Raw genomic sequence first — 16,179 nt, forward strand, 5'->3', positions numbered from 1 at the left:
TGTGTGGACATTGTCCCAGGCCTCTCAGAGACGAGAGAAGTTAGGCAGGGGGTGGGGATCTGGCTCAAGATGCTCTGGAGACCCCCACCATTGGGTTTCCCAGGTGGTTGAGTTATAAAATCTTTGCTCTAGGCATGTCAAGTTCCTAACAGAGCTGGTAGACTTTCTGCCCCACTGGGCAAGACAGTTTTTCCCAATAATTGAGCTTTTGTGGAGCCAAACCCCAGTAGTAGAACTGGGGTATTCTGTTCCACTATAAGGTTTGCAGGGAGCTAATTCTCTAGCCTCCCAGGGCCATTGATTCTTCGTGTTGGTACCAATGAAGCATCCTATCCACAAAGGGAAGGTGAGTGCTATCGGAAACCTCTCATCACACTCCCAGCTGGCCAGGGTGGCCTCTGCCAATTCTGTGGTGAAAAGTAGAGCAAGAATCACAACAACAGCAAGAGACAAAGGGTGACAGTGCATCACAGTAAGGAAACAGATATAGAAAATATGGACAGTCTATTTGTTCCACCGGACCATCAACTCCTCAGGCTTCTGCCACGCGTGGATTAGTCAGCTTCCGGAGTGACTAAAGCAGGGCTGCAGTCTCCCAGAGCCTCTGGAGTTGCAGATTGCTTCTTCTGTATAGTCAGCTTGCACAGCCTTGATGGACCAGGAATTAACTCCCAGTTCTGAGATGCTGGCTTCACTCTGCTGTGGTGAATCCAGGGACCCACCTCGGCCACCTTTACTGCCATTAGGGAACAGGGATGATGACCTTACTGGCTTCTTCAAGCTGATAAGGGATGGTGTGGGGGTACGGCAGAGTTTACCCAAGGGTCGGTTGAGTGGCCCACGGTATGGTTCTACAGGAAGGCTTTCTGGTTCAAACAGTGCCTCCAAAGTAACACGTCTGCAAACCACCTTCCATTCCTGGGGTGTCCATTGATTTTTTTCACACTTTCGATGGGAAATACACTCCAGAATTCTGGCAGCTTCCAAGATAGTGGTAGGAGCTAAGATGGGAAGCCGTGCTCATTCTTTCCGAGGCCCATCCGTAATTTCCACCCGTGCAGCGCCGAGCTCTTCTCTGCCTGCTAACGCTACTTATCCCGGGAAAGCTCGCGCGGGGCGGGGGAGCAAACCCACAGACTAAAAGTGAAACTTGAGCAGCGCTGGCCGGTCTGCTGGCTGGTGCCTTTCCCCCTCCTGCCTCCCCGCCGTCGCCACCCTTATGCTCTTCTAAGAGTTCTAAACAAGTATTCTTGGGGTGCAGTGAGAAAAATAAAAACATATCTACAATTTACATTTTTTTTTTTAATTTTTTTCAACGTTTTTAATTTATTTTTGGGACAGAGAGAGACAAAGCATGAACGGGGGAGGGGCAGAGAGAGAGGGAGACACAGAATCGGAAACAGGCTCCAGGCTCCGAGCCATCGGCCCAGAGCCTGACGCGGGGCTCGAACTCACGGACCGCGAGATCGTGACCTGGCTGAAGTCGGACGCTTAACCGACTGCGCCACCCAGGCGCCCCTCTACAATTTACATTTAAAAAAAAAGATATTTTTCTAAATATCTAAACAGTTTCTAAATTTTCTAAACGGTTACCTGAACACCTACCTACACCCAAATGGCCATATATCATTCCGTGTAGGAATTTTAGGTCTTACATAATATTCTTAACATACAGACTTCATCATTTTATGGACTGCTCAGAAGTATCTGTGGTTCTCCTCTGCCTACAGTTTAAAGATTAAACTCACTCTGGTATTCAAATGCATTCTGAGATTTAATTGACCAATATTTTCTCCCACTATGAAAGACAACTCCTAGTTACCTAAACATACTTTTGCTTTTTTTTTTTTCCACTTCTTGCTTTTGTTCATGCTGTTCCATCCTAAATGTTCTTACTCCATTCTGCAACACCCCTCTTTCAACCATCACCCATTACCATCATCCATCTGCTGGGCGAAATCTTAGCCAATATTCCAAGATCCAACTAACTTGACTCTTCCTTATAAGCTCTCCAATTGGAGCTATGGTAGCTATGGTCCATGATCACTTAGAAATTTATTTTGTGTCCATTTTATCATCACCCAGTTAGTTGTGTATATACCTACATAAATGCCTTTGAGGACAAATGATGTATTATTATTAATGTTTGTTTTTCTATCCCCTAAAAGTTTATCACAGTATCTTGGATTGCTCAATGAATATGCATCGGACTAAAACAGAAGAGGCTTGGGGCTCCACAGTGGCTCAGTTGGTTACATGTCCAACTCTCAATTTTGGCTCAGGTCATGATCTCATGGTTGTGAGATGGAGCCCCACAGTGGGCTCTGGGCTGACCAGTGGAGACTGCTTAAGAATCCTCTCCCTCTGCCCCTCTCCAGCTCATGGGTGCATGTGCACTCTGTCAAAATAAATAAATAAACTTAAAAACTAAAATAAAATAAATAATAAAATAAAATAGACAAATAGTATATTTTTGATTTGTTTCATTAAAAAGAACAAAAGCAAAAAATGTTTTATTTTATGGATAATTACTGTACAATGATTATTTACCTATAGCACTATTTAAAATTTGCATACCAGAAAGAAATTTTTATTCTAAATTTCTGTAGAATATATATCATAGAAATTATATATGTAATATAATTTCAATGAATTTTAAAATATATATGCACACGAAAAACGAGGAGAAATATGACAACATGTTACCAGGAGGTATCTTTCGATTGAGAAATTGATGAGTGTGTTTAGTCATTAATTTTTACCTTTCCAAGTGATCCAGAATAATCATATGTTACTTTATAGTCCCCCCCCCCCCCCAAAAAAAAAGCTACTTGAAAATATCTGTGTGAGATTACATGTTCTTTGGAAATGACTCCCAGGATCTAGATCCTTTCAGATACACCTTAAAGCCCAGGGCAACCCAGTTACTGTTGGCTGTTGCTCACTGGGCAGTTGCCCCAGTTTGTAACTCATTTAGGCTCCTAATCTGTTGGAACACTTTTTCTTGTCCTTAGATGCTACTGGCTCCAATGTGGAGGAAATGTTATTATCCTGAATGCCTAAAAAGCTACATAACAGCAAGGAAATTCATAGTAGCTATTTCAGCTGTGATCAAAAAACTGTTTCGAGTTGAAAGGCAAGTTAATTGGATTGTTTGCTTACAATTTAGTACCAAGGATACAAACTACTTAACTCCAAGGTTAAAATTAGTACCAGAGCTTGGACTAAAATAGGACTTTTCTTCAAGGAATTTATTTTTTTGCATTGTCAGTATTTTTGTCAGGATACACAGTGTTATATTCATATATTTATCATCTATTTACCTCCTTATCAGAAATGGTACCAGGATGTAAAAGAGATTACAAAATTCTCCAGACTTTATACTTAAGCCAAAGTAATTATTATTTCCTTGCATTTGAAAGAATATAATAAGAACTCAAGTTAAGAAAATAAATGTTGGGGCGCCTGGGTGGCGCAGTCGGTTAAGGGTCCGACTTCAGCCAGGTCACGATCTCGCGGTCCGTGAGTTCGAGCCCCGCGTCAGGCTCTGGGCTGATGGCTCGGAGCCTGGAGCCTGTTTCCGATTCTGTGTCTCCCTCTCTCTCTGCCCCTCCCCCGTTCATGCTCTGTCTCTCTCTGTCCAAAAATAAATAAAAAAACGTTGAAAAAAAAAATTAAAAAAAAAAAAAGAAAATAAATGTTGTGGTGCATCTGGCTAGCTCAGTCAGTGAAGCATCTGACTCTTGATCTCAGCTCAGGTCTTGACCTTAGGTTTGTGAATTCAAGCCCCATGTTGGGCTCTGCACTGGGTGTGGAGCAAGAAGAAGGACAAGGAGAAGGAGAAGAAATGTAAAGAAATTACTCCTAGACTATTGCCTGAAAAGGCTGCTATGAATAAACAGTTGGCTAGAATCATTTCATAATTATGCAGCGAAATGAAGTTTTCATAGACATGCATTTCAGATTTAAGTCCCTACGGACCTTAAAGAAAAGTGGCCAGTATTTCTGATAATCCTGATGATTGGTACACACATACTATAAACTAATTTTCACATAGCACAAAGCACTTTGTTCTCTGCAGGCATATAATGAGATTTGAGCGCAAAAACCACCAGGCCCATTCATGGCCTGTAAGCCAAATCTCATCGTTGAACTGCTACAGAGTTTACACATGTTTACAATGAAAAGGCTAAGTGTTTTTGTTGTCACTGTTGTTTTGTTCTATTCTGTTTCAGAGCCCAGTTTCTAGTTCTGAACCCATGGGTCATAAAAGACACAGTATCTTATTAATTATTTTACTTACCTTCATCATATCGATGTGATATTAAGAAACCTTAATTTTTTTCTTTTTTAAATTTTAGAGAAGGGGGTAGCAGGGCAGAGAGAGGGAGAGTGAGAATCACAAGCAGGCTCCATGCTCAGTGCAGAGCCCAATGCAGGACTCAATCCCATGGCCGGGGATCATGACCTGAGCCAAAATCAAGAGCCGGACACTCAACTGACTGAGCCACCCAGGCATCACCAGGAAACCTTTATTAGTGTGGTCCTACTAGATAGCTACCCAGTACAGACTGTGGGGGAGACTTACTATTTTACCAGCCAGCTCCCCCTTTTCTCTTCCTCTGGTCACAGTATTTCCTTTGGTGGTAAACTTCTGCCCCTCGGATTCCAAGCACATGGATCTGCTACAGCATCCTGGCTTCAGAGGCCACCTTGCACATGGCTTTGTGCTATGTGAAAATTCATTTATAGTATGTGTGTACCAATCACCGAGGCTATCAGAAATACTGGCCACTTTCCATTAAGGTCCATAGGGACTTAAACCCAAGGTGGATTTGTCATAGTATCTCACAGTTCTATGGGGTGGGAACACCAATAGATGGGTAGTGAACATTGATCTCTGAAGCTTTTCAAACAGAAGCTGGGTCGGGAGGATCAAGGGGTGGGCGTCAAAGGGTTCAGCAGCATTTTCCCCTCCTATGGTGGTGAATAAGTGTGGCTGTGAGCGGCAGCTTCCAGCAGCCAGGTTCTCTGCCACATGGAAGATCTCAGCCTGGGGGAGAAGACATAATTTGAAAATCAGGCCATGCAAGCAGGTGTTCAGCAAGTGTGACAATTTTTGTATGCAACTGAACTCCATTTCCCCAGTGATATCCTGTTTTACCAATGGATAGAAACCAAACCTCAATGAGTTCACGTTCCTCTTTTTTCCCCTTAACTTCTCTTCTAACTTCTAAGCAGGAGACAGTAAGAGAAACATCAGCTGGGCCCAATATAAGCAAAAGCTCTGATCCTTGGTCAGGTATTGAATTTCACATGGGACTCCTCATCCTGTCTGTTTTTCAGATGTTGATCTACATGGGTCCATGCCAAAGGTCACTTCAGGATCAATGACTCTCCCGGCTTGCCCCTAGTGCCTTTCTGAAGTGAATCGAGAAATATTCTCCAACCACTACCTGGGCTATGGCCACCTTGGCAAGGCTTTCTAACCCACAAGCACACCCATGATATTCTCAGGAATGATGCTACTGTCCCTACACCTCAGTGAGTCAAGTTGGAACTCTGCAAGGCTACTTCAGATTTGACTGCCTTCATTGCACAGACATGCTGCCCCATGCTATCCCAAGTTGCCGAGCCATTAGGGTCTTCTCTCCATCCCTAGTTCTATTTAGGATAAAGGGCAACCACTCTTTCTACTCTTCCTCTCCACTCTTAGGTTTCCCCCACACATTGAGAGTGTCTGTTGCTCCCCCATCGAGCTCAGTCCTCAGATATAAACTTCATAGGATACTTCAAAAATTTGTTTCAACTATAGATTGGCTGTAATTGATATTATAAAACACATTCAGTTTAAGACACCAAACAACATAGACACTCACAGGGTGTTGATTAGTGAAGGATTCATCTACAGTATGCAGGGCCTCTTTCTCAACGGTGTATCAACTTAGCTCTCTTTGTTTCACCCTTGGCTTTCTTCTTTTCCCCTAATTTAGGATACTTCTCTTAATCTTCAGAGCCTGAGTTCACTCCCAGTCTGTGTTTCTGAGACTCAAGACACAGTCTATTATCACATGTCCTGTGGCAATGGACACAAAAAAATGCCCACAATGAAAGAGTGCTATAGGGAAAATAAACGAGGAGTACTGGGGAAAAACATAGCAAGTAATATATCAAAACATTCCTCCACAGAGAGCATGATGTCCAGGCAGAAGAGGGGCAGGGGTCACATGAGGGAAAAGTGAATCCTGATGGTACCCACCTCTTGGACCACGGCTCTGAGTCCCTCCCAGAGAGCTTTCTCCCGCCTTCATGAAGCTTAGTTGATCAACTCGGCCTCAAGATCTTTCCTTAATTCCCTCCTTTTGCTTAAGCTAATTCAAGTTATGCATGGCTGACTCAATATAATAGCTTAGCCAAGAATGGGCATTTTTATTTCATGGAATCAGGAAGAGTTGAGCAACTAAACAACCAGAAGAGCAGACACGTAGCTGGTCTTCATGAACTCTAACACTACCATTAGCCTTCTCCGTCTCTTCTCTCTGCTGCTCAGTATGAGTGGGTTTCATTCCTTTTTACTATGTCTCTCCCCGAGGTGGGAAACATGGCTACTGATCGTTCCCCAGTTTTTCATCAGTGGGTTCTACTATCAGATAAAAGAAGAAATAAGTCAGTGTTTAAAGTCTCTATTAATTTGTTTCAGTAGTAGAAATGTAAAGAGAAAGAAAATTATTGGGTTTGCCAATTCTTCTTCCATGAAATATGGATAGTAGCTTCTGTTTGGATTATAACTGCATAAAAAAAAATTCTCTCTATGACTAAGCTATCTGGCCCTTTTAAATTCCTTCTTAAAAGTGCATAAAGGAAAGAATGAATTTCAAAAGACTACTTTGTGTCTTTTTCTCAAGCTAAACACAGAGAAAAGAAGTAATGAGAACATAAACAAAAAATATATTTTTGAACAGACGAAAGCTAAAAAAGTCATGTGTTAATGTCTCTGCAGTCAAAATTAAATGTGATATGACACAACAAAAGAGGATATTACATTCCCAACAAAGAAGAATTTTAAAGTCAAGGAGACTGAACTACGATAAATAACGCCCTATGTTCTTCTACCCTGCCCAAACGTTGGGTACTTTGGAAATTTTGTTTCAATTACAAATTGGCTGTACTTGACATTATGAAACACATTGAATTTAAAACACCAACAAATACAAACATCCAAAGCCCTTTGCTTAGTGATGGAGTCATCTATAAATGAGCTTCTGCAATTATTTATAATAAAAAGGACTTGGATTAGTGCAAATACAAACGTTTCTGGATCTGTGAACATAAAAGTTCTTAGTCACTCAAACTTCACGGAAGAGTCCTGTAAACGTCTTGTTTAAACTTCCAGGTGTGCTCTTACCCTCTCGTCTCTTGCTTCCCCCGTTGGAGGGACAGTGAAATGCAATACCGAAACATGCAGAAAACAACCATTTTGGCTTTTAAACCTCCTTCCATTTTCCCCTGATACTATTTCCCTCTTTACCAGGATTGAGACCCTGTTATGTAAACAACTAAACTTGAGTGCCTGCCTTGACATCGTTCACATTGGCCACTTGCCCCAGATTTGTAAGATTCTTGTGGTAAGATGAAATACAGCTGAATTCCCTTCATGTTTCAAAGTCAAACACTCACTTAGATCAATGGTTCCCAGGCTCTGGATTTCAAAAATGAAATTTGACAAATGAAATTTCAAAAATGTGTGGTGAACCAGCACAGGCTTGCCAACTTTTTCTTTTGCCAAGAAAGGATTTAGGGAAAATAATGCTCTCTACTATCAGTATCATTTTACAAAATAAAGAGCATTTTTAAGGCCAAAGAAGTAAGCAGTATATTATGTCAAGTTAAAAAAGTGGGGGGAGGCGGTCATCATTCCCAAGAAGAAAGAGTAGACAGTAATACACTGATTGAATCACTCAGAATTCTGACAAGAAGCACATGGCACCCTTAGAGAGGTTAAATGAAAAGTACTTCAGTCAAGTGACTATTTACAGAGGTGTGGGCAAAATTTTAAAAATTCCAACAGGGGATATGAGTTACCCAGAAATAGCCACAGCAGGAAGCCATTACTTCTCTGGGGCCTGAAGGGGTGGGGAAAGGGAACAGTGTTTCTGGAGCCAAGTGAGAGCGGGAGACAACAGGAGCTGGATCTGGGACAAAGGCAGCCATGGCCTGCCATGATGAAGAATGGAGAGAGTGAAGCTAAAAAGACCACATCTATCTCCTCCATCCTGCCTGAACTCAACTGGAAATCAAGGGCAAGGGGCCCTGGGTGTTGCAGTCCACAGACAGCTTCTAGGGGCACGGAACAGATCAAAAAGGGTGAAATATGGATGGGGCTGTGGGTCCACTAGAGCATATAGACATTCTCTGGTGGAGGGGCCAGGGACCAGGCAGACCAAAGTGTGTACATGTGAATGTCATTTTTCATTTCAATTGCAGGAAAATTACAAGAGAAATTTTAAGATATAATATTACTTGTAATTATATGCTTGATACACTGGTCATTTAGTGGCTCAGTATCTAATAGTGTAACGTCAAGTGGTGTTCAAATGGGCAACTTGTTCTAGTACTTTATTTTTATCACACTCATTAAAAATTCAACTTCACAAAGCTATAAAATAGAAGCAACACTCGACATTTTTATTTAGTTCAGAACATTTTGAGTGAATTAATGCCAAAATATAATAGCCTCCGGCCTCAGAGACTTCTCCTACCAGAGAGTTTCCCAAACTTTTGCCGCACATTGATATCATCTGGGATCTTAAAAAAAAAAAAAAAAAAAAAAAAAATACTGATGCCTGGCTTACACCCCAGAAATACTGATTTAATTGGTAGAGGTAAAACTTTGCAAAGGATATTTTTTTAAAGTTTTTATTTTAGGAATTTTAGACTTAAAGAAAAGCCGTAAAGATAGAGTTCCCAGGGCATCTGGGTGGCTCATTAGGTTAAGCGTCCAACTTTGGCTCAGGTCATAATCTCAGGGCTCATGAGTCTGAGCCCCACATTAGGCTCCCTGCTGACATTGAGTCTCCCTCTCTCTCTGCCCCTCCCCTGCTCATGTTCTGTCTCTCTCTCTCTCTCTCTTTCTCTCAAAAATAAATAAACATTAAACAAATTTTTTAAATAAAAAGATAGTAGAGTTCCCATATATGTCATACTTGATCTCCCCTATAATTAACATCTTACTTTAGTATGGTGTATTGGTCACAGTCAATGACTCAATCTTGAAATACTGATACATAATTTTAAACTAACGTCTATACTTTATTCAGATTTCCATTAGTCACCTTATGCTCTTTTTCTGTTCCTGGATCCCATCCAGGATAGCACAATACATTTTAGCATGTCTCCTTGGGCTCTTCTTGGTTGGGATCATTTCCCAGAATTTTCCTGTTTTGGATGGCCTTATAGTACTGAGGAGTACTGGTCAGGTATATTGTACGACATCTCTCAGTTTGGGTCTGTCTAATGTTTTTCTGATGATGAGACTATGCTTCTATGTTATATAGGGAGGAAGACCACAGAGGGAAAGCGTTACTCTCATCACATCATGTCAAGAGTACATACTATCAATATGATTTATCACTGTTAATGTTGACCTTGATCACCTGAGAGACACAGTGTTTATTTACCAGGCTTCTCTGCTGTAAAGGTACTTGTTTGTTTTCCTTTCCACCCTGTATTCTGGGAAAAAATCACATGCACAGCCCACACTTCAGAAGTGGGAAGTAGGCTCCTCCTCCTTGAAAAAAAATTTTTAATGTTTATTTATTTTTGAGAGACAGAGAATGAGCAGGGGAGGAGCAAAGAGGGAGGGAGACACAGAATCCGAAGCAGGCTCAAGGCTCTGAGCTGTTAGCACAGAGCCCGACACAGGGCTCAAACTCATGAACCACAAGATCATGACCTGAACCGCTTAACTGACTGAGTCACCCAGGCACCCCAGGCTCCTCCTCCTTGAGGACAAAGGATTTACATAAATTATTTGGAGTTCTGCATGGGAAAATGATCTATTTCTGCCATGATTATTTATTGATTTAAGCATTTATTTGTATCAATATAGATTCATAGATATTTATTTATATTCTGGATTAGAATCCAGTGCTATTTTATTTATTTTGTTTGTTCACATTGCTCCATTTTTGGTCTTTAGGAACTCCTTTCACTGGCTCTTGTTTCCCTTTGGTACACCCCATCACTGGGAACTGTTGTGTGTGTGTGGTTGTTTTCCTTTGTTTGGTTTTCTTTCTTTTTTTTTTTTTTTTTTTTTTTGGAATTTCCATACTTTCTGGCACCATAAGATGCTCCAGGCTCATCTTGTGTATTTCCTCTATAGTCAGCCGTTTATCCAAGGACTCCTGGTTCCTTTCATTGGACAATAGTATTAGAAATAAACATATGGGTATGTATGTGTCCTTGTTTCTAAGCCCTTTCATCTGACAGAGCAAAAAAATATGCGTGCATATACCTAATCCCCATATAGATACATATCTATAAATATTTCTATATATAAACACCTATACCATAGAATTCATACTAATATCTCTAACTTTTATCAAGAACCACAAGGATCATTCCTGCCTCTCCTCTTGCCTACCTGTAGGCTCCTAATATCCATTTACCTAATTGTTTAATTCTGGTATATGTGTATATTGGTTTCAGAACTGCTAGTCCATTCCCCCATGGGAAACTTCATCAACTAGACTAGAGTGCTTATGTACAATTCCTTTTTCCTCTGGACTTCTAGTTGCTGCCACTCATTTCCAAGGCTATTTAGGTCAATATACTTTTCCTCTAATCCTGGCAGTGAGGTTTTGTTCATCCATTCGTAACATATTTAGATTGTTTTGTCATATTCTATATTCCGTCCTGGGATCCCTTGACCTCCCAAATGATTTTTTTTAATTTACATACATTAAGGTTCACTCTTTGTGTTGCAGAGATCTATGGGTTTTGACAAATGCATAGTATCAGGCACCCAACATTACAGTATCACACAGAAAGTTATCACCACCATTATGCTCACGGATACTTCACCTATTCAACCTTCCCCCTCCCTAAACTTCAATAATGACTAATCCATTCATTGTCTTTATAGTTTTGCCTTTCAAGAATGTGCCATAAACTCATACAGTATATAGCCTTTTTAGACTGCCTACTTTCACATATGCATTTATCATTCATCTGTATCTTGAATGACTTGATAACTTATTCTTTTTTATTACTAAATAGTATTTCACTATATGTATGTGCCACAATTTGTTTATCCATTCACCTACTGGAGGATATCTGGTTGTTTCCAGATTTTGTTGATTATGAGTAAAGCTGCTATAAATTTTACATGGAGGCTTTGTGTGGATATTAGTTTTCAAATCAACAGGGTAAATACTTAGGAATTTCTGAATCATATGATAGATTATATTTAGCTTTATAAGAAACTGCCAAACTTTTTTGCAAAGCAGATGTCTGACTTAGGGATTTTTAAGAGCTTCCCAGATGATTTCAATGTGCAATAAGGTTTAGGGGCTGATGCTCTATTCCGAAAGGTTTGAGAAAAGCGTCAGTTAGGGATAGGATGAGCGTCTACCCATGAGGGCTGCAAAAAGAGAGTTTCAGGGCATTCTCCTCCTCAAGGCTACTCATAACTCAACATACTGATCACAAAAAGAGCAGTCAGGAATTTTTGTGGTGGATAAATCACAGGTAAATCTGGTGATAAATCTTGGAACTATACCTTTCCACCTACCTACCTTTGTGAGAGGTCAGATAAATGTCCATACTGCTAAAGATGTCCTCTGAAATGCCACCTCAATAGAAGATGTAAACAAAAGAACCAAAACGGGTAAGAAGGATGGGTTAGTCAGATGCTTTGCATTCAAGTTAACAGAATCCCAAATCAGCATAAGGAGAAAAAGAGTATGGGGAGAAGGGGTGGTATCTATTCGCTTATGTAGTTGAAATGTGCAGGGGTAGTCGAATCTCAGCATGACACAAATGATACCAACAAATTGGTCTTTCTTCCATTCTTCTTTCTTCTTTTCCTCTTCTCTCCTTCTCTCCCTCCCCTCCTTATCAAGCCCCACCTTCATCTCTCTAATCTTTTCTGTATTAACATTCTGGGTGGTGTCTCTGAATGTGTACAAATTTCTTCTTATAAGGACACCAGTCAGATTAGATTATGGTCCACCCTAATGGTCTCATTTCAACTTAATCACCTCTTTGAAGGCCCTATCTCCAAACACAATCAAATTCTGAGGTATTGGAGGTTAGGACTTCAACATACAAATGTTGGAGTAGAAAAAAATTCAGTAGTCCGTAACAATTATGCTCCCAGTGGGGAATCATTTCTTGTTTTCTATGTGAAGGAAAAAAAGGTGAGGACCAGTGCATATCTATCTCATATAACTTTCACATTTTCAATGTTGACTTATTAAATTCTCTTCTTCTCTTTTTTAAAAATAACACTCATTGAATTTTTTTAAAGAATCCATCGTAAATGTGCTTTGAAAAGAAAAGCTAAGGGAAAGTAGCTGTAGTCTAGGAAAATACATCAGAAGACTATATCTTGAGCATCCTACTTGGATTCTTGGGTCTTGAGAGTCACCATATTGGGTGCTAAAAACTTCTTTTAGTTTTTGTCATTATTTAAATTACTGCTGAGAGAAGCCTAGGAAATCACTCTGAAGAGCCCTAATACTTTAAAAAGAGGCAAACGATGGGAACCCCATTGTTATCAGTAAAATTGTTTTTCCCAGAAAGCTATGTCTTAATACCTAATACTTGTACATGTGACCTTATTTGAAAATAGAGTCTTTGCAGATATAATCGAATTAATATGTGGTCATTCTCAACTAGGATAGGCCTTAATCCAGTATGACTGGGGCCCTTATAAGAAGAGAAAGTAGAGACACCAGGAAAAGAATGTTGCAGACAGAGAAGATGTGAAGATTCAGTCCGAGACTGGAGCTATGTTGCTACAAGCCAAGGAAAGGCTGGGGCTCCCAGAAGCTAGAAGAGTCAAGAAAGATCCTCCCCTAAAGACTTCAGATGGAACATGGACCTGCCAACATCTTGATTTTGACTTCTAGAAGCCAGAACTGGGAAATAATAAATGTAAGTTGTTTTAAGCCATCCAGTTTGTGGTACATTTTCACGGCAACTTCTAGGAAACTAATACACCCACCGAGAAGACTCAGAAGGGGAAGCCAGAGAGGAAGTAAGAAACCCAGCTTTTGGAAGTCAAAAGAAGAAAATGGATGGGGAGTTGTTTGTATTGTCAACTACTCTAGACAGGTTACATAATATCCAAATTGTAAGTATCTGTTGAGCTTAGCATTATGCAAGTGCATAGGCATTTACTATTAATATAAAGAATTGTTAAGCAGTTTCAGTAGAGAGATCACTTCTGGCTAAAGGATTAAGGAAAATTTCATGGATGGTATGGCATTGAAGCTGGAATTTAAAGCATAAATAGGATTCCAATATGTAAAAATGGAAAGTGTTGTAGTTAGAGGGGGAAACGTGAGTAAAATTATGGAGAGAAAAAAATTCAAGACATGCAGAGGAAATGGACAATAGTACACAAGGTATTTATAAAGGAGATGTTATTTGGAGTCAGATCACGGATGTCCTTAAATGCTATGCTAAGAAGTATGAACTCTACTCTGGAAATTGGGCCATGGCACAATATTAAGTATAAGTTAAAGAAGATTGTATGGAAAATGGTATATAAATACTAGTGAGTAAGCAAAATGGACAAATGAGAGGACTATAGACAAGGAAAACTGGAAGCTACTAGAATGCCTGGAAGAGACATTCCCAAGATCTGAACTAAAGTGACAATGAGAATGGAAATATAGTTCCTATTTTTGAAGCCCTATCATATACCAGGTGCTCAGCTGGCTGCATTATATAGGTTAATTGCTAAATCTGACAATTCCTCTCTCTGGTAGGACTTACTGTCCTGATTGTACATTTGTGGAAACTATGACTCAGAGACATTAGGTATCTTATCTGAAGTCACACAAAACTAATAAATAGTGGGGCTAATATTTGTACCCAGAAATCTGGTTTATTTTTAGGACTCTTGCCTCATCAACTTACCTATCCTACAGTTCATGTTGCAAATTCTAGATACTATTTGGAAAGTATATTAAATGAAACTCTGCACACTTCAATTTGGCACCACCTCCTTCAAAAAGGGAAGAATAGGGGCCCCTGGGTGGCTCAGTCGGTTAAGCGGCCGACTTCGGCTCAGGTCATGATCTCGCGGTCCGTTAGTTCGAGCCCCGCGTTGGGCTCTGTGCTCACATCTCAGAGCCTGGAGCCTGTTTCAGATTCTGTGTCTCCCTCTCTCTGACCCTCCCCTGTTCATGCTCTGTCTCTCTCTGTCTCAAAACTAAATAAACGTTAAAAAAAAAAAAAAAAGGGAAGAATATTGTGAAAACACAGCCATTCTCTTTGGGAAATCCACTGTGTGGATTGTATATCGTTTGCCATCTATTTTCCCATATTTCCTAGCTTCTAAAACACACTGTTTCACTATAATAAGCATTTAATAGCTTTCCTTTTCCCACCAGTACCTGGGATGCCAGGTGCATTTTGACATAGTACCTTTGAAAAGTACCTTTTTGAACTATCTTTGAAGCACTGCTACTCAGTGCACATTGATTTTCCTTTTAAACTAGAATCACTTAGTGTTTCCCTGTCAGACACTCACTGATGACCATTTATCCCTGAGACATACATGAATGAATCAGACAATGTTCTAATGATACTGAATTGGAAAGAAAATGGTACCTTGATTCCTGTTTATAAGTTTATTGTATCAAAATAAAGATTCAAACTGTTAAAGAGGGCATGCTTCAATGCTTGATGAAACAGAACACAAGCTATCCTTTGATGAGCTTTTAAAGAAATCCTTGATTTATTTATTTTTAATAATAAAATATTGGGAAGTCAAGTGTATTCCTGCACATCTCAGGCATTGAAGGAAATGATCAATGTCCTTGCAAGATAACTGGCTACCATCTTTTGAGAATCTAAACTAAAAACAGGAGAACTGGAGGATTAGAAGAGAAAAGCACAGGGACTGAATAATTGCCTTTCCTCCTTCTGTTTATATAATAAATGCACTCATCGTTGCCATGGCAAAGGAGCCAGTCTGTTTTTCCCATTCCTCTGTTTCTACCGGTTATTATATCCAACACCAGCAAATGTCATATTTCACTATCATCTTTCTTGGATCCTTATGTTTATCCATCTACTCTGCATTTACTACTCTATCCGTAGTCTTTTTCATAGTGATACTGAGACAAAAAGTGATTTCAGGTGAGGGAAGTAGCTTCAGATACAGTTAGAGGAACGAAGAAGCAAAGAGTGATGGAAGGGAGAAGGAGAAAAAGACCTCTGCAGTTAGCCTTCCTAACGTTGGAAAGCCCCATGGGTCCAAAAGGAAAGAACTCTAAAAATGTCATATAAAGCAAATTCCGTCTTGTTGATAAGTTGAATCAACTTTGTAGATGTATATTTTGGCTTTCTAAACCCAAACCACCATAATGATGGCAGTCATAGTCTCTTTTGTCATGATCAGGCTGAGCTCATCTCAGCATCAATTCTAAATTAGGGGAATTAATAATACCACTGCTCTCAAATAGTTGTGCAACATGTGGAGTATTCTGTCCAATCCATGATGCCACATCTTGTCAGAGAAAGTGACACATTAATGTGTTTTGTAAAGATGACAACCAAGGTCTTGCAACCACATTCCCCCACTCATTAATTCGTTTGTGTATTCAAAAATTACTTATTAAAAGCATATTATGTGCTAAGCAGTGATTTAACCTGAAATTAAAAACAAACAAACAAAACACGAGTAAGCCTTCATCCCCTTCTCTCAAAAAGTTTACATTTCAACCCAGCCATGCAAGAGGCAGTTGAACAAACAGGGTGTTTTTAGTTTAGAAAAAAAGAAGACTGAGTTTGAAGAACTATCCCTAAGAAGATAGAAAATTTAGGAAAATGCCACATCTATAAGAAACAATCAATAAGGGCGAGATAAGTGGTTGCATCCTGTTTATATGCCCTAAGGATTGAATGTATAAACAATCAGCTCAATTGTTCTTTCTTGTTCAT

At 39.8% G+C, this 16,179-nt stretch overlaps 1 protein-coding gene across 7 annotated transcripts in view; it reads right to left on the reverse strand.

The window, feature by feature from the left end:
• LEPR (leptin receptor) overlaps positions 1–16,179 on the reverse strand; it is a 156,665-nt gene that overhangs the window by 103,501 nt on the left and 36,985 nt on the right. Inside the window, exons 1-3 of one of the 7 annotated variants that reach the window (XM_058717100.1) lie at positions 11,796–14,324; positions 5,880–6,076; positions 4,853–5,053 (exon numbers count right to left, since the gene is read on the reverse strand). The exons of 2 other annotated variants lie outside the window; for them this stretch is intronic. The gene's annotated coding sequence lies outside the window, so the exon portion shown is untranslated. Of the gene's footprint in view, positions 1–4,852; positions 5,054–5,879; positions 6,077–11,795; positions 14,325–16,179 lie in introns of those variants that run through there. 4 more of the 7 variants (XM_058717091.1, XM_058717102.1, XM_058717101.1 and 1 more) reach the window with 4 other exon arrangements.

The sequence above is a fragment of the Neofelis nebulosa genome, chromosome 2 (genome assembly GCF_028018385.1).
Source record: "Neofelis nebulosa isolate mNeoNeb1 chromosome 2, mNeoNeb1.pri, whole genome shotgun sequence".
Taxonomy (NCBI): domain Eukaryota; kingdom Metazoa; phylum Chordata; class Mammalia; order Carnivora; family Felidae; genus Neofelis; species Neofelis nebulosa.